The sequence below is a fragment of the Silurus meridionalis genome, chromosome 9, assembly GCF_014805685.1.
Source record: "Silurus meridionalis isolate SWU-2019-XX chromosome 9, ASM1480568v1, whole genome shotgun sequence".
Taxonomy (NCBI): Eukaryota; Metazoa; Chordata; class Actinopteri; order Siluriformes; family Siluridae; genus Silurus; species Silurus meridionalis.
This window is the reverse complement of record NC_060892.1, coordinates 868,168-885,040: the sequence shown is the minus strand read 5'-3', so window position 1 is coordinate 885,040 and position 16,873 is coordinate 868,168.

Below are 16,873 nucleotides of genomic sequence, written 5' to 3'. Positions count from 1 at the left end.
ATAAGTGGGTTCAAGTGCAGATAATTTATAAAAGAAAGAAACAAAGATCATGAAACAAAACCTGTGCATGAGCAAAACCAACAACACCCATGGAAGGGAAACGTGAAACTATAAGGACATTTATAGATTTGTTTGGTCAACGGAAAGAGTCTCAAAAACCATAAAAGACTTGAAGTTCCACACTTTATTTTTTGTTACAGATGCTCAATATTATGAAATATGATAAATGAAGAAAACTGTTTTGAGCCAAACTGTAAGGCTTCAGTGAAATTTTCAGCTCAGCATTCGCTTACTGACCTGAAGATCGATACCAGGAGAACACCAGGAAACCAAAATAAGAGAAAACAAACGCATGTTTGATTTCAGGGAAATGCCATTAAGCTGATTTGTGTGGATATATGAGAGAGAGAGAGAGAGAGAGAGAGAGAGAGAGAGAGAGAGAGAGAGAGAAGGATGAATGGCTTTTAGAAGAGCTCTGTAGAAGCACAATTAAGATTCCATCAGGATAAAGGTAATGGTGAATTATTTACATTAACGACAGACCAGACTCATCTGAATGCAGCACAAATGGAAACAGAAAGCTAGAGCACAAAGCGAGAGAGAGAGAGAGAGAGAGGGAGAGAGAGAGATGGAGAGAGAGAGATAGAGAGGGAGAGAGAGAGATGGAGAGAGAGAAATAGAGAGAGAGAGAGGGAGAGAGAGAAATGAAGAGAAAGAGAGAGAGGGAGAGAGAGAGAGGGAGAGAGAGAGATGGAGAGAGATGGAGAGAGAGAGAGAGGGAAGTGCATGTATTTTCCAGGCTTCATCATGTACTTTAGACATATTATAACCATCTCTTGTTTCCCATGTTGCCTTGCTGGCCACAATAATTCATCCACACATTTATTCATCTTTAGCAACCACTTGGTCATGGTCCTGGTTGATCTGTAGCTTATCCCAGAAACAAGGCACAAAAAAATACACCCTGGATGAAAAGCAGACACATAACTCGGGGTAACCTACAAGGTTAAGGGCCACACCTACTGGCATGTTTTTGGAGACACGAGATGGAGTCAAAACTCGCTCTGTTTACAACAAAGTACTTTGTTTATCTACGTTTTCACACTATTACCTTCAAAACAGTCCCCTTGCACAGTAATACAGTGCTCTCAGTGTTCTTCTGGAACGTGTCCTGAAAGTCTAAATTTTGAAGCGTGCTGAAAACCTTCTGCAATTTGTGCTGGATCTCCACCACGGTGTCAAAATGAGCAGGACTTCATTTTTTTGGGAATAAGGTGAAATCAACAAATCTGGTGAGTGGTGTGGGTGAGATCATGCAGATTGTTCTCCGACGATCATCATGCACGAGTTGCCGAATGGTTTTGATATTTTCAGTTCGTTGAAGGTCTTCCTAATCTCCAGTGATGTTCTTCCGCTCTTGACGCTCGTGTGCTGCTCAAAACAACCTCGAACGACTCGTCGCCATATGTCAAATTTACGTCACGTCAAACGTCTCTGTGGCAGATTTGCAGAGTTTCATGCAGAATTTCACATTTGCTCTTTCTTCTAACTTGCTGTCCGTGATGTAATCGCCGATGTGGGAACGCACGCGGGTCAGGACAGCACCAGTTACACCATTAGTCTACAAACTTTTCATACCAACTCATAGGAGGATCATAGAACCGGGAAATGGAGAAATCATGCACAAAAACCAGAAGGCTGTTCAGATGATCACATCACTTCATTGTGGATTATTTTCCTATTTTAACATTTCCTTACTCCGTTGTGTCTTTTGCGGATTGTGTTTAGATGAATATTGTGGAAAACACACCAGGTATCTCAGACAAATTTCTTCTACATCTGCTGATCTGCTACTTGCTTTTATCCCCCTGAAGCACTATATTCGACACGTGAAAATGGTCAGTCGACCAACGACGATCGAAACATCTAATGAGCAGAAACCTTTCACCTCCAGGTGCCAGGTGAAGTACATATCTGAGCCTTCAGACGATCTGGTTTGTTCAGAGGTTGCACATTTGCACACATTCTCACCAAGAGACCCTGTGTCCTGCTCAATCACATACTTGGCCACATTTGTATTTGTTTTTTGTTTTTTTGGAGATCTATGGCCAGAAACGGTTAAGGAGCACAAACAGGCACCAGGCCCACAGGCCCAGAAACATATGGCATTGTGGTTTTTTGTGGGTTTTTATTGTTCCCAGATAACCATCATGTTTCTTCAAGTCTCTTTGGCACGCTTACCCAACGTTAGTGAATTTGCTGTGGCTTGCATTTATTTTATATTTTTCCAATCTACTATCTGGTATGAGATTTTTATTAACACATCACTTACTTTCAACAAGGCATTTCCAGAGAATTTCTGAGACAACAAACACACAACACACACAACCTTGGGCTCCAGGAATTCTAAAGAGAAATATTTTATAAGCAGTTAAATAGTCAGTATAGTGGTGTATTGATGGACGTAAATGAGGAATCCTGGTACCTGCCTTTTCTGATTTCTGCACCTTTGTGTCCTGAGAATAAACAAACCAAAACAAAAGAACAAACAAAGCATGCTGGTTTTATCGATTTAAAACGTGAACGCTTTGGATTTTGCAATGGAAAAGCAGTAGTAATGAAACTTGGTAATTATGAAAGATGGTTATTAAGTGGCATTGGATTTACACTTGTGGTGTTTAGCAGACGTGTCCAGAGCGACGTACAAAAGTGCTTACAGTCTCTATCAATAAATAAATCCACACTGGTACACTGGATTAAAAACTTAATATAAATCAGACTACAACTCTGTTCAGAGGTTCTTTGTTAGTTTGTTTTTTTAAACAAAGCAAACTTGGAAAGTTTTGGTTTAGAAGGTCACAAGTTCAAATCCCAGCACCTGAAGTCAACCCTCAATTTGAGAAACTTACAAGTCACTCTGCATAAGAGCATCTGCAAAATGCTGTGAATGTACATTTAAAGTGATTTGTTCGTGAAGAAATATTTAATACTATCTCTCTGTCTAGCTCTCTATTTCTCTATCTCTATCTATCTATCTATCTCTCTATCTATCTATCTGTCTGTCTGTCTGTCTGTCTGTCTGTCTGTGTGTGTGTGTGTGTGTGTGTGTGTGTGTGTGTGTGTGTGTGCATGTGTGTGTGCGTGTGTGAGGTGAGAAGATGGGCCTGGAGAAAGCAATGTCTTTTCACCTCCTGTTTCCAATATTTCATCCATAATCCTGCCTGACTGTCAGAACTGCTGATCATGTGGACGCGTGACATCCAGGCCAAACACCCCATCATGACCCCCATCATCTGTCGTTAACGAGGCAGGGGGAGGTTGCTAGGCAGAGTTACGGCCTGAATTATCATATTAATTAGCTCCTCGTCTGGCTCAGAAGGGTTTTTGGGAACAGCGTTGACTCCAGGTCAGGTTATTAAAGCTCATGGAAGGAAAATAGATGTAAGTACACTCGCTTATACCATTTTTATGTGTTTATTATTCCCATTGGGTTATTGACATTGACATTTACCAATTCATTTTAGCGGCACCTTAACACAAGATTGTTCCATTGAAACATTTATTAAAGCTATTCATACACCTACACTTAACCATGACCTTTAATAATCTTTTTATTTTTATTTTTTTAGAAGACAAAAAGTTTTCGTCAGAAGGGACGACCCAAATCCCCTCACAAGGTGTCTAACTGCCACATAATCCTATTCTCGTAAAAACAAAAAAAAAAAAACATTTGGTCCCAACCAAGATATAAAAACACATAACACACATACACATTCATCCAAACTCTGAAAACACTCATTTATAGCAGTAACATTAAAAATCTGGAGCCATGTAGATTTTCCTAAAAGCATCACGTCATTAAATCATGCTTAAGTGGTAAAATGAGCACCTCAGTGAAATCTCTTTCTCTCCTGATCGAGATGATCTTCGATTTACGGCGCTTCTGGGAAATGGGGTCCTGTTCATTTCCACTGCGGTGGAAAGTCTCGACATGAACTGCGTCATTCCTGCGCACCAAAACCTTGAAAGTAATGAAGCTCTTATAAACTCTTTATAGCTATAATATAGTCTATAATAGGCTGATTCTCAGCTGCTCAGAGATGAAACTGTTTCATACAGGGGGTGAGAGACGGTCTGCAGCAATGATGATAGTTTAGCTCCTGTACAGTGTTCAGAGGAATCCCCAGGACTGAGCTGGACTTACTGATCAGCGTGTCCAGTCTCTTCCTGTCTGCAGTAGAGATGCTGATGCACCAGCAGACCACACCATAGAAGATGGCTGAGGCCACAACAGAGTCAAAAAAGGTCTTCAGTAGCTCTCCCTGCACTTCAAAAGTCTCCTCAGCAGAAAGAGTCTGCTCTGCCCTTTTTTTATAAATTGCCTCAGTGTTGGTTGTCCAGTCCAGTTTGCTGTTCAGATGAACACCAGGTATTTGAGTCCACTCTCACAATGTCCTTTTCCTGAATGTTCACTTGTGGCAATGAAGTTTATTTATCCCTACAGAAATCCACCACCAGTTCTTTGGTTTTGCCCGTGTTTATTTGGAGGCAGCTCCGTTGGCACCAGTCCACAAAGTTCTGTATAAGTCCTCTGTACTCCCTGTCATCATTATCCGTGATCAGACCGACGATGGCAGAGTCGTCAGAGAACTTCTGCAGGTGACAGGTTGCTGAGCTGAACATGAAGTCTGCAGTGTAGACAGTGAAGAGGAACGGGACTAGAACTGTTCCCTGTGGGGCTCCAGTGATGCAGACAATCATGTCAGACTCACAGTCACGAGTCCTCACATACTGTGGTCAGTCTGTGAGGTAATCCAGTATCCAGGCAAACAGATGATGGTCCACTTCCATGTACACCATCCTTTCCCTCAGGAGCGCAGGTTGGATGGTGTTAAAAGCACTAGAGAAGTCAAAAAACATGACACAGCCTTTTCCAGGTGTGAAATAGCCCGATTTAGGAGGAAGATAACTGCGTCTTCCACTCCAATGCCAGGTTGGTAGGCAAACTGAAGTGGATCCATTGATGGGCTCACCAGAGGTCGAAGATGAGTGAGCACCAGCCTCTCTAATTTCTTCATCAGATGCGAGATCAGGTTGGTAGTCCCCAAAGTCTTTTGATCGCAACGTCTTTGGTATAGTCACCACGCAGGAGGTTTTCCATAGCTGTGGCACTTTCCCCAGCTTCAGGCTCAGGCTATATACATGTACAGCAATATGCCACACAGCTGGTCTGCACAGGTCTTAAGGAGCCTGGAGCTGAAGCCGCCTGGGCCCGCAGCTGCTGCAACAGGCTGCCACTTGGGTGGCGCCTAAATAAAGATCTACTGATCTATTTCCCTGATGCAGTGCTCATTTACAGGGTTGAGCAAAGATACATCAAAGTGTTTTTTAATTAAATGTATACATATTTGACAAATCAAATATTCACATATGTATCCCTGTGATCTCTCAGATGAAGGTTAGTTTTAAAGTTTAATGTTGAATCATAATTGTATCCTAATTTAGTTACTTGCTGTTTGGTAACGAAGTAACGCTTTACATCAGTAACACTGAGGCAATAACAAACAAGTCATTCATAAGTTTAAGTTTATTTCTATTGTTTTTGTCTTAAAGCTTTACAGAACTGAAGAGTAAAATCTTGAATGAATGATGTGTGTTTATCCCTGATGATGAAGACTGGGGGCGACTGTGGTGAAGGAAAAACTCCTTTAGATGTTATGAGGAAGAAACCTTGAGAGGAACCAGACTTAAAAGCAGAACCTCATCCTCATTTGGGTGACATCAAGAGTGTGATTATAGTCTTTAAACACTACAGAACACTGGAGAGTGAGAACTAACATGAGCACTGGAGTGTGTGATTATGACTGATGTTCTTTCTACAGTCTTTTACAGTCAGATGAGATTATGGAACCAGGAGCTACTGAGCAACTCATAAAATAGCTCAACATCTGAGATCATCACAGATCCAACACCAGCTTCTCCATGCCAGAGCCTTTAAACACTCAAAGAGCCCCAGTGTCCAAACTCTACATGAAGTGGAATCCAATTGGCACTGGTACGTCTCTAGATGGTTCAGGATGTTTGCAGGCATCTACTTCTTTAAAGGTCCATGAGGTGGGACATGACTGGAGCTGGTGCAACCTCAGGATGGGGAGAAAAAGAGAAGCAGTGGAAATTATCGTAGCTGCTGTTCATGATATTAACAAGCAAAAGTTGATAATGTGCATGTAATCAGATGCTCTGGAGCACAAGGTTATGATGTGACATTTTTATGACGTCATCATGTAGAACTTTTTACAAAGTATTTTATAGTATTTTAAAACTACAAAAATACAACAAAACAAAAGTATTTAATACAAAATATGAAGCCGTTTTCATCAACCATCTCGAATACAAATGACAGAATCCTGTTTTATATTCGAAATGCGTATTTAAAATACATCTATAATAAATACTGCCATCTGTGTTCATACAAACATACAAATGTGCTCAACTTGTACGTATTGAATATCACTCAGGATCAATTTTCTATTACAGAAATGTTTTAAAAATCATTTGGAAAACCCATTTTCTGCGTTTTCACTGAAGCTTGGTGTGTATGTGGTGATGCAGTGGGTAGTTTGGCAACTAATCCAGCGGCTGAATGCAAACCCAAAGCCCTGTAGATATGCACTTATTCAGCCCTGAACTCTGGGCTTCAGCCAGAGAAGGAGAAAGATCAACAGACCAGGCTATCTTCTTTCACTGCTTTATGGTCCAGTTCTGATGCTCACACCATCTTCTTCCATTGCTCCATGGTCCATGCCCACTGGATGGTGTGCATGGATCAGCACGGTCACTCTGACCACCCTTCATCTCCATACACACAGATCCATATTGAGCAAGCTGTGATGAGCTGTGTTTCGATTCCTTTCTATCACAGCTGGCATCAGCTTCTTCAACAGCTTGTGAGGACCAGACATTTTAGACTTTGCTCCCCAGCCACATCACTGTGCCTCCAGTGCAATAACCTGGCTCATAGCTTTTTCTTTCTTGGAGCTTCAAGCTAATGCATACCAGCACCTCCATAACACCTGGTGTTTTAGAGACGTTCTGAACCAGATGTCTAGACATCACTCAGAGTCTTGCTAATTTTTTTCTGCTTTCAACACATCAACTGGGAGAACCACATGTTCACCTGCTGTGTAATAGGAAAATATAGTCAAGTCAAGTCAAGTCAAGTTTATTTGTATAGCGCTTTTCACAACAGACAGCAGCTTTACAGAAATCAACAGTCAAGGTGTATGGTGTGCATCCCTGATGAGCAAGCCATGGCGACTGTGGCAAGGAAAAACTCCCTTGGATGTAATGAGGAAGAAACCTTGAGAGGAACCAGACTCAAAAGGGGAACCCATCCTCATTTTGGTGACATCAAGAGTTTGATCATAAATCTTTCAACAGTACAGAACACTGGAGAGTGAGAACTAACATGCGCACTGGAGTATAAGATTATAAGATTATAAGTAAATGTTCTTTCAACAGTCTTTGGTATAAAAGTAGGAGCTACTGAGCTCAACATTTGTGATCATCACAGATCCAGCATCAGCTTCTCCATGCCAGAGCCTTTAAACACTTCAGGAGGTCCAATGTCAAACTCCACACATGTAGCGGGATCCAATTGGCACTGGTACATCTCTAGATGGTTCAGGATGTTTGCGAGTTTGGCATCTACTTCTTTAGAGTCCATAATCTTCATGAGGTGGGACGTGACTGGAGTTGGCCAAACCTCAGAAAGCCTCGGGATGGGGAGAGAAAGAGAAGCAGTGGAGAGGAATTAGCGTAGCTGCTGTTTATGATATTAACAGCACAAGTTGATAATGTGCATGTGATCAGATGTTCTGGAGCACAAGGTTATGATGTGATGTGTGTTATGTGTAGGCTTTGCTAAAAATATATCTTTTTATTCTACACTTAAACTGGGAGAGTGTGTCTGAGCCCCGAACACTGTCAGGAAGACTATTCCAGAGTTTAGGAGCTAAATGTGAAAATGCTCTACCGCCTTTAGTGGACTTTGCTATTCTAGGAACTACTAGAAGCCCAGAGTTTTGAGCGTGGCGGATTGTAGCGTGTTAAAGACTGGAGAGATACATGGGGGCCAATCCATTTAGTGCTTTATAAGTGAGTAGCAGTAGTTTGTAGTCTATATGAAACTTAACAGGAAGCCAATGTAGGGACGAGAAGATTGGGGTTATGTTATCATATTTTCTTGACCTTGTAAGAACTCTGGCTGCTGCATTCTGGACTAACTGAAGCTTGTTTATTAATGATGCAGGACATCCACCTAGTAATGCATTACAGTAGTCTATTCTGGAGGTCATAAACGCATGGACGAGCTTCTCTGCATCGGATATAGACAACATGTTTCTTAGCTTAGAAATATGTCTAAGGTGAAAGAAGGCTGTTTTTGTAACTTGGTTGATATGATTTTTAAAAGAGAAGTTGCTGTCTAAAATAACACCCAGGTCTTTTACTGTTGAACTAGTGGTTACAGAGCATCCGTTTAAATGCAGGTTGAGATGCTGGAGCTTCTGTATACTAGTTTTTGGGCGATGAGCAAAATCTAAGTCTTATCAGAATTTAAAAGTAGAAAGTTATGAGTCATCCAATCTCTTATTTCCTTAACACACTCAGTTATCCCGGTTAATTGAGCTATATCGCCTGGTTTAGATGAGATATATAGTTGGGTATCATCAGCATAACAATGGTAGTAATAATATTTCCTAATAATATTTCCTATAGGAAGCATGTATATTGTGAAGAGCAGGGGTCCTAGAACTGAACCTTGTGGCACGCCATAGTTCACTAGCATTAGCCTGGATAGCTCTCCATTTAAATATTTAAAAATTTAAAATATAAAATATAAAACTCAATAAATCAAACTATAGAAAACTATACATGTGTAGATGTTTCTTCATTATGAGTAGGAACATATTTCCCAAAGACTTTTCAAACATTAAACTATATTTTGCAAACTTTATTTTTTCTACATTACAACTGCAGTAATGTGCAGAATCGCTTTCCGTGCTAACGATCAAAATGTGTGAAAAATGTGTTCACATTCTACATCTGCCAGAGAGCCGCTGTTTCACCTTTCAGCTCTTCAGGTACTGATGTAGGTGAGAAGATGAGGAGGTTCCTGGGGTGCAGTCAGCGTTTACATTTATTCATGTTCAATAGGGTTAGGGTGCCTCTGCAGAAGAGCTTCCATATCCAACCCATGTAAAGAAAATCTTCAGGTCGTGCTGGAACAGGTTTTGGATCACCAAGTTCAAGTAAAGGGGGAAAATTTCATGCACCACATCCAAAGACATTTTATACAATTGTCTGCTCCATGCAGTTTGGTGAAGAACCACATATGGCAGGAAAATCAGGTATCCCAATACTTTTGGCTATATAGTGTATGTCATTGAGATGTTCTCCTTAAATCTGTATGCGTTTTTGGTCGATCTGGGTTCTTCGTGTTCTCTTCTATTTTCCCAAAAAACACACCAGGAGGTGGATTTGCTCCTCTTTACTTCCCTTGCGTAGGAATGATTTTGTGAATGCATGATGTGATGAATCCAAGATGAATTCCGGAAACCAGCCTGGAGATCCTGGAAGAGGGAGATCTACCACAAACCCAGAACTGCTTACTGAATGAATGAATGAATGAATGAATGAATGAATGAATGAATGAATAACATACATTATAACAGTTATACATTTGATATAAAAAGCAGAGACAAAATCTAAACAAAGACTTCCTTGTGTGTGTGTGTGTGTGTGTGTGTGTGTGTGTGTATACTGCAGTGAACAGATGACCTGAAATAGAGAGTAGGAGCAAATGTAAATACTGTTTGGGTGGAATTCCTCACTTACAAACTCGCTTACGTAAGAGTGTGTGTGTGTCTGTGTGTGTCTGTCTGTGTGTGTGTGTGTGTGTGTGTGTGTGTGTGTGGGAGGAGGACCTGAAGCTGTGTCAATCCTCCATCCTACCAGATTACTAACACAAGCTAATGTTTATGGCTCAAATCCTCTTTGAAGGAGTGCAAGAATATCTCTTGCTGTGATGTATGGAAGACTCTTTCTCTTGCCCTTGTGTGTGTGTGTGTGTGTGTGTGTAAGAGAGAAAGAGAGAGAGAGAGAGAGATGGTTCTGGCACAGATTGTAGTATCAGACATGTGACGTCTCTGAAATAGTAGGCACTCCTACCAAAGCTTCAAGTCAGCAATGACACAAAATCCAGAGATCACAATCATGGGAGTCTGTTTTCTTTTAATACACACTATCTTGCTCCTGGCTGTGTGTGTGTGTGTGTGAGTGTGTCTGTGTAAAGAAGGAGGATGGACATCAGCTGCTGCTCACACACCCACCCTCAGCCACTGCTCGTGACTTACAGCATGCACAGTCAGCACAGACGAGCTGCCAAAAGAGCCGGCGCAGGACTGCAGAACTGCGTAACTAAAAATGCGTCCAGCAAGAAAAACACTTTCACTATGAGCAGGTTAAAGTTATTTTCGGTTCTGGTTAAAGGAAAATCAGACAACGCTGGGGCAGGATTATGGCCCTCTGCACCCTCACGTGATCTCCGTAGCTGAATGCTGTTGTTATCGTTTGCTCTAAGCTTATGGTTATTGTGTTACTTTATGTTTTGGTTCTCCGTATTAGAACCATCCACGTTTGCGTCGACTTCTCCAACATGATGCAGGGAATTTACGAGCGCTGCATAGAGGACAAGAAATTTCCATTTCCATTTTACAGCATCTGGCAGACGCTTGCGCTGTGTGAAAGGTGACACTCACTCTAGCATTTGGACTTTGGATCGGAAGGTTATCAGTTTAGGTCCCAGCACCACTAAGCTGCCACTGCCGGGCCCTTGAACAAGGCCCTTAAATTCCTAAACTGCTCCATTTTAAGTTACACTGGATCTTCCAAATGCTGGAAATGGAAATGGAAATGAAAGATTCAGATTCTAGAGTGACTTACAACCTCACAGTTGAGGGTTAAAATCCTTGCTCATGGTGGATTGGTGGTGATGGGATTTGAACCTGTGTTGTTCTGATCCAGAGTCCAATGCCTTAGCTACCACCTCCCTATGTCTATATGGGTTTTTGGTCTATAGGTGGATTTGCTCCTCTATACTGTCCTAAGCACCATGTGATGAATCCAGGATGAATTCCTGAAACAAACTGGGAGATCCTGAAAGAGGATTAGGATCTATCACATTCCCAGACATTTACATTTTAAGGCATTTGGTAGACAATTTTTTCATTCAAATTTATTTCAATTAATATTTATTTATATTGAGCTTTTAACATGAACATTGTCTCAAAGCATCTTAACACAGATAATATGGTGATAAAGAATCAATCCTACAACAGTGTTTGTGTTGTTCTCCGATTGCTAATGAAGTTTCTCATCCCAGCATGCAGCCCCCTCAGGACGAACTCCAGCTCCTCCAGCAACACATCATCACCCACTGCTCATTGTTCTTCTGCTCCTTTTACCGTGAAACCGGCTCCGAAAAAAGCACCAAACTTTGCCACAGTGTGGGTGGTGAGGAGATAAAAAAAATGACAATGCCCGCATACCCCGGTGGGCTTTAATCTCCTGCGTTATGAGGCTCTTTCAGGGGGGGTGGCACTGATGTGTTGTGTCAGGCCATGAAAGATGCGTTAGTGTCCTTCAGGGCCTCGCAGACGTGTGTATGTGCAGTAAGTGTGGGTTGTTTATTTACTGCAAGAGCTGCCCACTTCTCAGGCCTCGAGGGGAAGGAGCGTATCCTGTCGCTATGCCCTGAGGCCGTTCGTGACTCCGTGGGCCGTGGTTTGGCTGAATTAAGTAGGAGAGGAACTCGAAGGAACTTGCCTCTGGGTAATCTCTCCTTCTCACTCGAAAGGAGGAGAAAAAAGCCCATAGCTGAAGCTAATGCCAGAGATGTGCTCATTAAATCACAAGGCCATCCAGTGAAAATAAAATCGGTTTGTTTACTGGTTATTCACCCCTGCCTTACACTCGCTTCCTCTGCTGACTTAACCTCACAACCTCACTCCAGTGTTTTGAAGGACATTTCTAAAAGTGAAGTTCTGACCTCAGATTTGCAAAGGAAAGAAGCTAAGAATGTGTAGAGGAGGAGGAAGGAATGAGGAGGAGGAGAAGTGTGTCAGGAAGGAGGAGAGAAAACTGAGGGGCGAATGATGTGGAGATGCATGGCATCTGCTGCCCTGCTGTTTGGAGCTCTTGCTGACAGCTTAGGAAAGACTTGAAGACCTTCTTCTCCAGAGGCTGCACTGAACTCACACTGAGTCCAAACAGAACTTTAAAAGAGTAAAGAAATTACTGTAGTAAAAACCTACTCATCTAAATATTGTAGATATTTTAAGCATTTAAATTCCTAAACTGCTCCATTTTAAGTTACACTGGATCTTCCAAATGCTGGAAATGGAAATCCAGAGTCCAATGCCTTAGCTACCACCTCCCTATGTCTATATGGGTTTTTGGTCTATAGGTGGATTTGCTCCTCTATACTGTCCTAAGCACCATGTGATGAATCCAGGATGAATTCCTTAAACAAACTGGGAGATCCTGAAAGAGGATTAGGATCTATCACATTCCCAGACATTTACATTTTAAGGCATTTGGTAGACAATTTTTTCATTCAAATTTATTTCAATTAATATTTATTTGTATTGAGCTTTTAACATGAACATTGTCTCAAAGCATCTTAACACAGATAATATGGTGATAAAGAATCAATCAGATGTTCTTTAGAAGTGTACGTTTGTCCCTAATGAGCGACATGGAAGGGGTATGTAACCGAGCAGCAACAGTGGAAGCTTAGTGGTGGTGGGATTTGGACTCACAACCTTCTGATCAAGAAAGCCCAACATCTTAACGCCTGAGCTTTCACCATCCACAGTCAGAAACAGGACTTTACAAGCCTATACATGTGAGGACTCAGGAACGGATTTACAGGCATCATCTAGTGTTGATCAGGATCAGAAAATGGATTAATGACATGAAGACAATTATTTCTAGGTTCATATCTCAAAATAAGGTTTATATGGACACTATTCTAACAGTCAACTAACCAACTGACCTTTCCATGACCTTCACTGAAACATTTCATGACTGCTGTTCTTCACTACTTTCATGCTATAATTTAATTTCTGCTTGATGTTCTTCTTAAGTGTGTGCAATATGCAAATCAAACTAGGTACTTTATGGCCTTCATTTGCATATTAGAACCTGATTGGCTCATACATTTTATGATGTAATCGTAAATCGTGTAATTTATATTGTTTCTGTTTGATATAAAAATGTACAGAATGGAAATACTTAACAAAGTAAACCAGATTTAAGTAAAATGAGTCTCTGGTGATGTTACCTGTAGGACAGAGTGTGAACATGGTAGAGCTCAATGTTCTCGAGAACTGTGACACGAATCTAAAATTGGAGAGATGGTGCAAAATCCTACAACAGTGTTTGTGTTGTTCTCCGATTGCTAATGAAGTTTCTCATCCCAGCATGCAGCCCCCTCAGGACGAACTCCAGCTCCTCCAGCAACACATCATCACCCACTGCTCATTGTTCTTCTGCTCCTTTTACCGTGAAACCGGCTCCGAAAAAAGCACCAAACTTTGCCACAGTGTGGGTGGTGAGGAGATAAAAAAAATGACAATGCCCGCATACCCCGGTGGGCTTTAATCTCCTGCGTTATGAGGCTCTTTCAGGGGGGGTGGCACTGATGTGTTGTGTCAGGCCATGAAAGATGCGTTAGTGTCCTTCAGGGCCTCGCAGACGTGTGTATGTGCAGTAAGTGTGGGTTGTTTATTTACTGCAAGAGCTGCCCACTTCTCAGGCCTCGAGGGGAAGGAGCGTATCCTGTCGCTATGCCCTGAGGCCGTTCGTGACTCCGTGGGCCGTGGTTTGGCTGAATTAAGTAGGAGAGGAACTCGAAGGAACTTGCCTCTGGGTAATCTCTCCTTCTCACTCGAAAGGAGGAGAAAAAAGCCCATAGCTGAAGCTAATGCCAGAGATGTGCTCATTAAATCACAAGGCCATCCAGTGAAAATAAAATCGGTTTGTTTACTGGTTATTCACCCCTGCCTTACACTCGCTTCCTCTGCTGACTTAACCTCGCCACAACCTCACTCCAGTGTTTTGAAGGGACATTTCTAAAAGTGAAGTTCTGACCTCAGATTTGCAAAGGAAAGAAGCTAAGAATGTGTAGAGGAGGAGGAAGGGAATGAGGAGGAGGAGAAGTGTGTCAGGAAGGAGGGAGAGAAAACTGAGGGGGCGAATGATGTGGAGATGCATGGCATCTGCTGCCCTGCTGTTTGGAGCTCTTGCTGACAGCTGAGGAAAGACTTGAAGACCTTCTTCTCCAGAGGCTGCACTGAACTCACACTGAGTCCAAACAGAACTTTAAAAGAGTAAAGAAATTACTGTAGTAAAAAAACCTACTCATCTAAATATTGTAGATATTTTAAGCATTTAAATTCCTAAATACAATTCAAAGAAAGATTCACAAAACTCATCTTAACTCAATTCATTTTTATTTGTACTTTTAATATTGCACATTGTCTCAAATCAGCTTTAGGAAGAAAGCTCAAGAGGAACAAGACTCAAAAAAGGAACCCATCTTCTTCCTCATCACCAAAAGTCCATTCATTACAGTTCCATCATAGTTGAGGTGCAGTGATGGTGATTAAATGCAACCTGTGGTCCTGAGCACATTGTAGCAGGCTGTTGACATTAAGTACAGTCCAAATCTATCTTTAAAGCTTCTTTGTTGCTCCTTAACTTCATGGATCCCCAGGCCATAGATGCAAAACCATCCCCAGATGCACAGAAGTGAAGTTCACCAAGATGCAGGATGTCAGGGTGAAGCAGGCAGATCTGAGAAGCAGAAAGGGACAGAAACACTGGACACTGGTACCTGAGGATCATCTTTTATAATCTGAAGAACAGAAGAAATGATCACCAATGGACAGTAGTTAACAGTAGCTTTAATCGTAATCTCTCACATGGAGTTGCACAGCAAAGCAGAGTCTTTTTTCAAACGTGAAAAACATCAACATAAGCAAATACTTAAACTTTACTTGAACTTGTTCTTGTAAAATGAATGCAAACATCTACTCTTGCTCCATTTCTGCTCCACTCTTTCAGATGCTTTGGTGAGCTTTTGTGAGCTCACTTTGATGATCACCTTGAAACCATGAAGGTTGTATTATTTCTTGAAGATTCTGATTTCCAGACCTGACTGATTCATTGGATGGTGTTTTCTTCAAATGGAGACCACACAGTGCTCCTGAGGATGGAACCATGAAAATGGATTTGGACTGTAATTAATATGAACATCTTGGTGAACAGATGATAACCTCAACAATGATGGAACTGTAATGACTGAGTATTCAGTGATGATGATGAGTTTTCCTTAGGGTTCTGGTTCTTCTCAAGGTTTCTTCTTTAGATCATCTGATGGAGTTTTTTTTAGTACAGGTCACAGTACATCTTTTTATCTTGAACATCTGGAGCTGTCAAAATAAAAATACAAATCAGCTTTGGTTGTGGTGTTACATCAACATGATCGATCTTCTAACTGACCATTAGCGTTAGACTACACAAAAATTTACTAAGTACATATAAACTCTAACTGAGTCCGGTTCCTCACGGTTTCTTCCCTCACACCATCACCTCCGACCTGCTCATTAGGGTCAAATTTAGGGATAAATTTATGAAGTAAAAATGGAAACATTAAATCTGTTTATTTCTGTAAAGCTGTCTACAGAATAATGTTCTGTCTGAGCTCCTCCTGAGTGGTGTTTATAATCCCTGCCCCTGTTGAAGGCCCCTGGCCTCCCAGTCATGGTTCTAACACCCCCACCCCACCCCACCCCACTCCAGCATGCCTGTCTTCAATTTCATACAGATATTATATATCCTGTCCATTCCCCACTTTCTTCTATGTCCTGGAAGCAGCTCTGTCTGTAGGACTTTCAGTTTGGATGTCTTATGAATGAGGTTATGAATGCTAAAATCCAACCCCAAGGTCTGAACTTCTTTCAGAGTTGGCTTTGGAAATATCCATAAATTTGCAACAGTGAGGCTCTGGAGATAGACAGTAACTTGTTCTCTCTGAAGCCAATAAGATATGAATAATGAATTTGAATGAAAAATTATTCTGGTATGAAAGAAAGGATGAAGTTGAACTATATCTGGGTTGATTTTCCGAAAGCACTGGAGGACAGATAATAGCGCAACACAGCACAGTAATAACTTTGGTAAGGATGAATTTAACTTTACATTGTTAAAGGGAAACTCATCTCTGTGTGGCCTCTGGTACAGCAGTCGATTGAAAACAATTTTGCAATCAGGTCTCCATCAGTACACAGAAGATACAGTGAATACCATGAATGAATATCTGGTGTTGAGGGTGAGGAGGAGATTCCCACTTTTGATTCTGGTTCCTCTTAAGGTTTCTTCTTCATATCATCTTAGGGAGTTTTTCTCTGAGTTTGGATATCAAACTGATAGCAGGCCACAGTACATCACTTTTATCTTGAACATCTGGAGCTGTCAAAATAAAAATACAAATCAGCTTTGGTTGTGGTGTTACATCAACATGATCGATCTTCTAACTGACCATTAGCGTTAGACTACACAAAAATTTACTAAGTACATATAAACTCTAACTGAGTCCGGTTCCTCACGGTTTCTTCCCTCACACCATCACCTCCGACCTGCTCATTAGGGTCAAATTTAGGGATAAATTTATGAAGTAAAAATGGAAACATTAAATCTGTTTATTTCTGTAAAGCTGTCTACAGAATAATGTTCTGTCTGAGCTCCT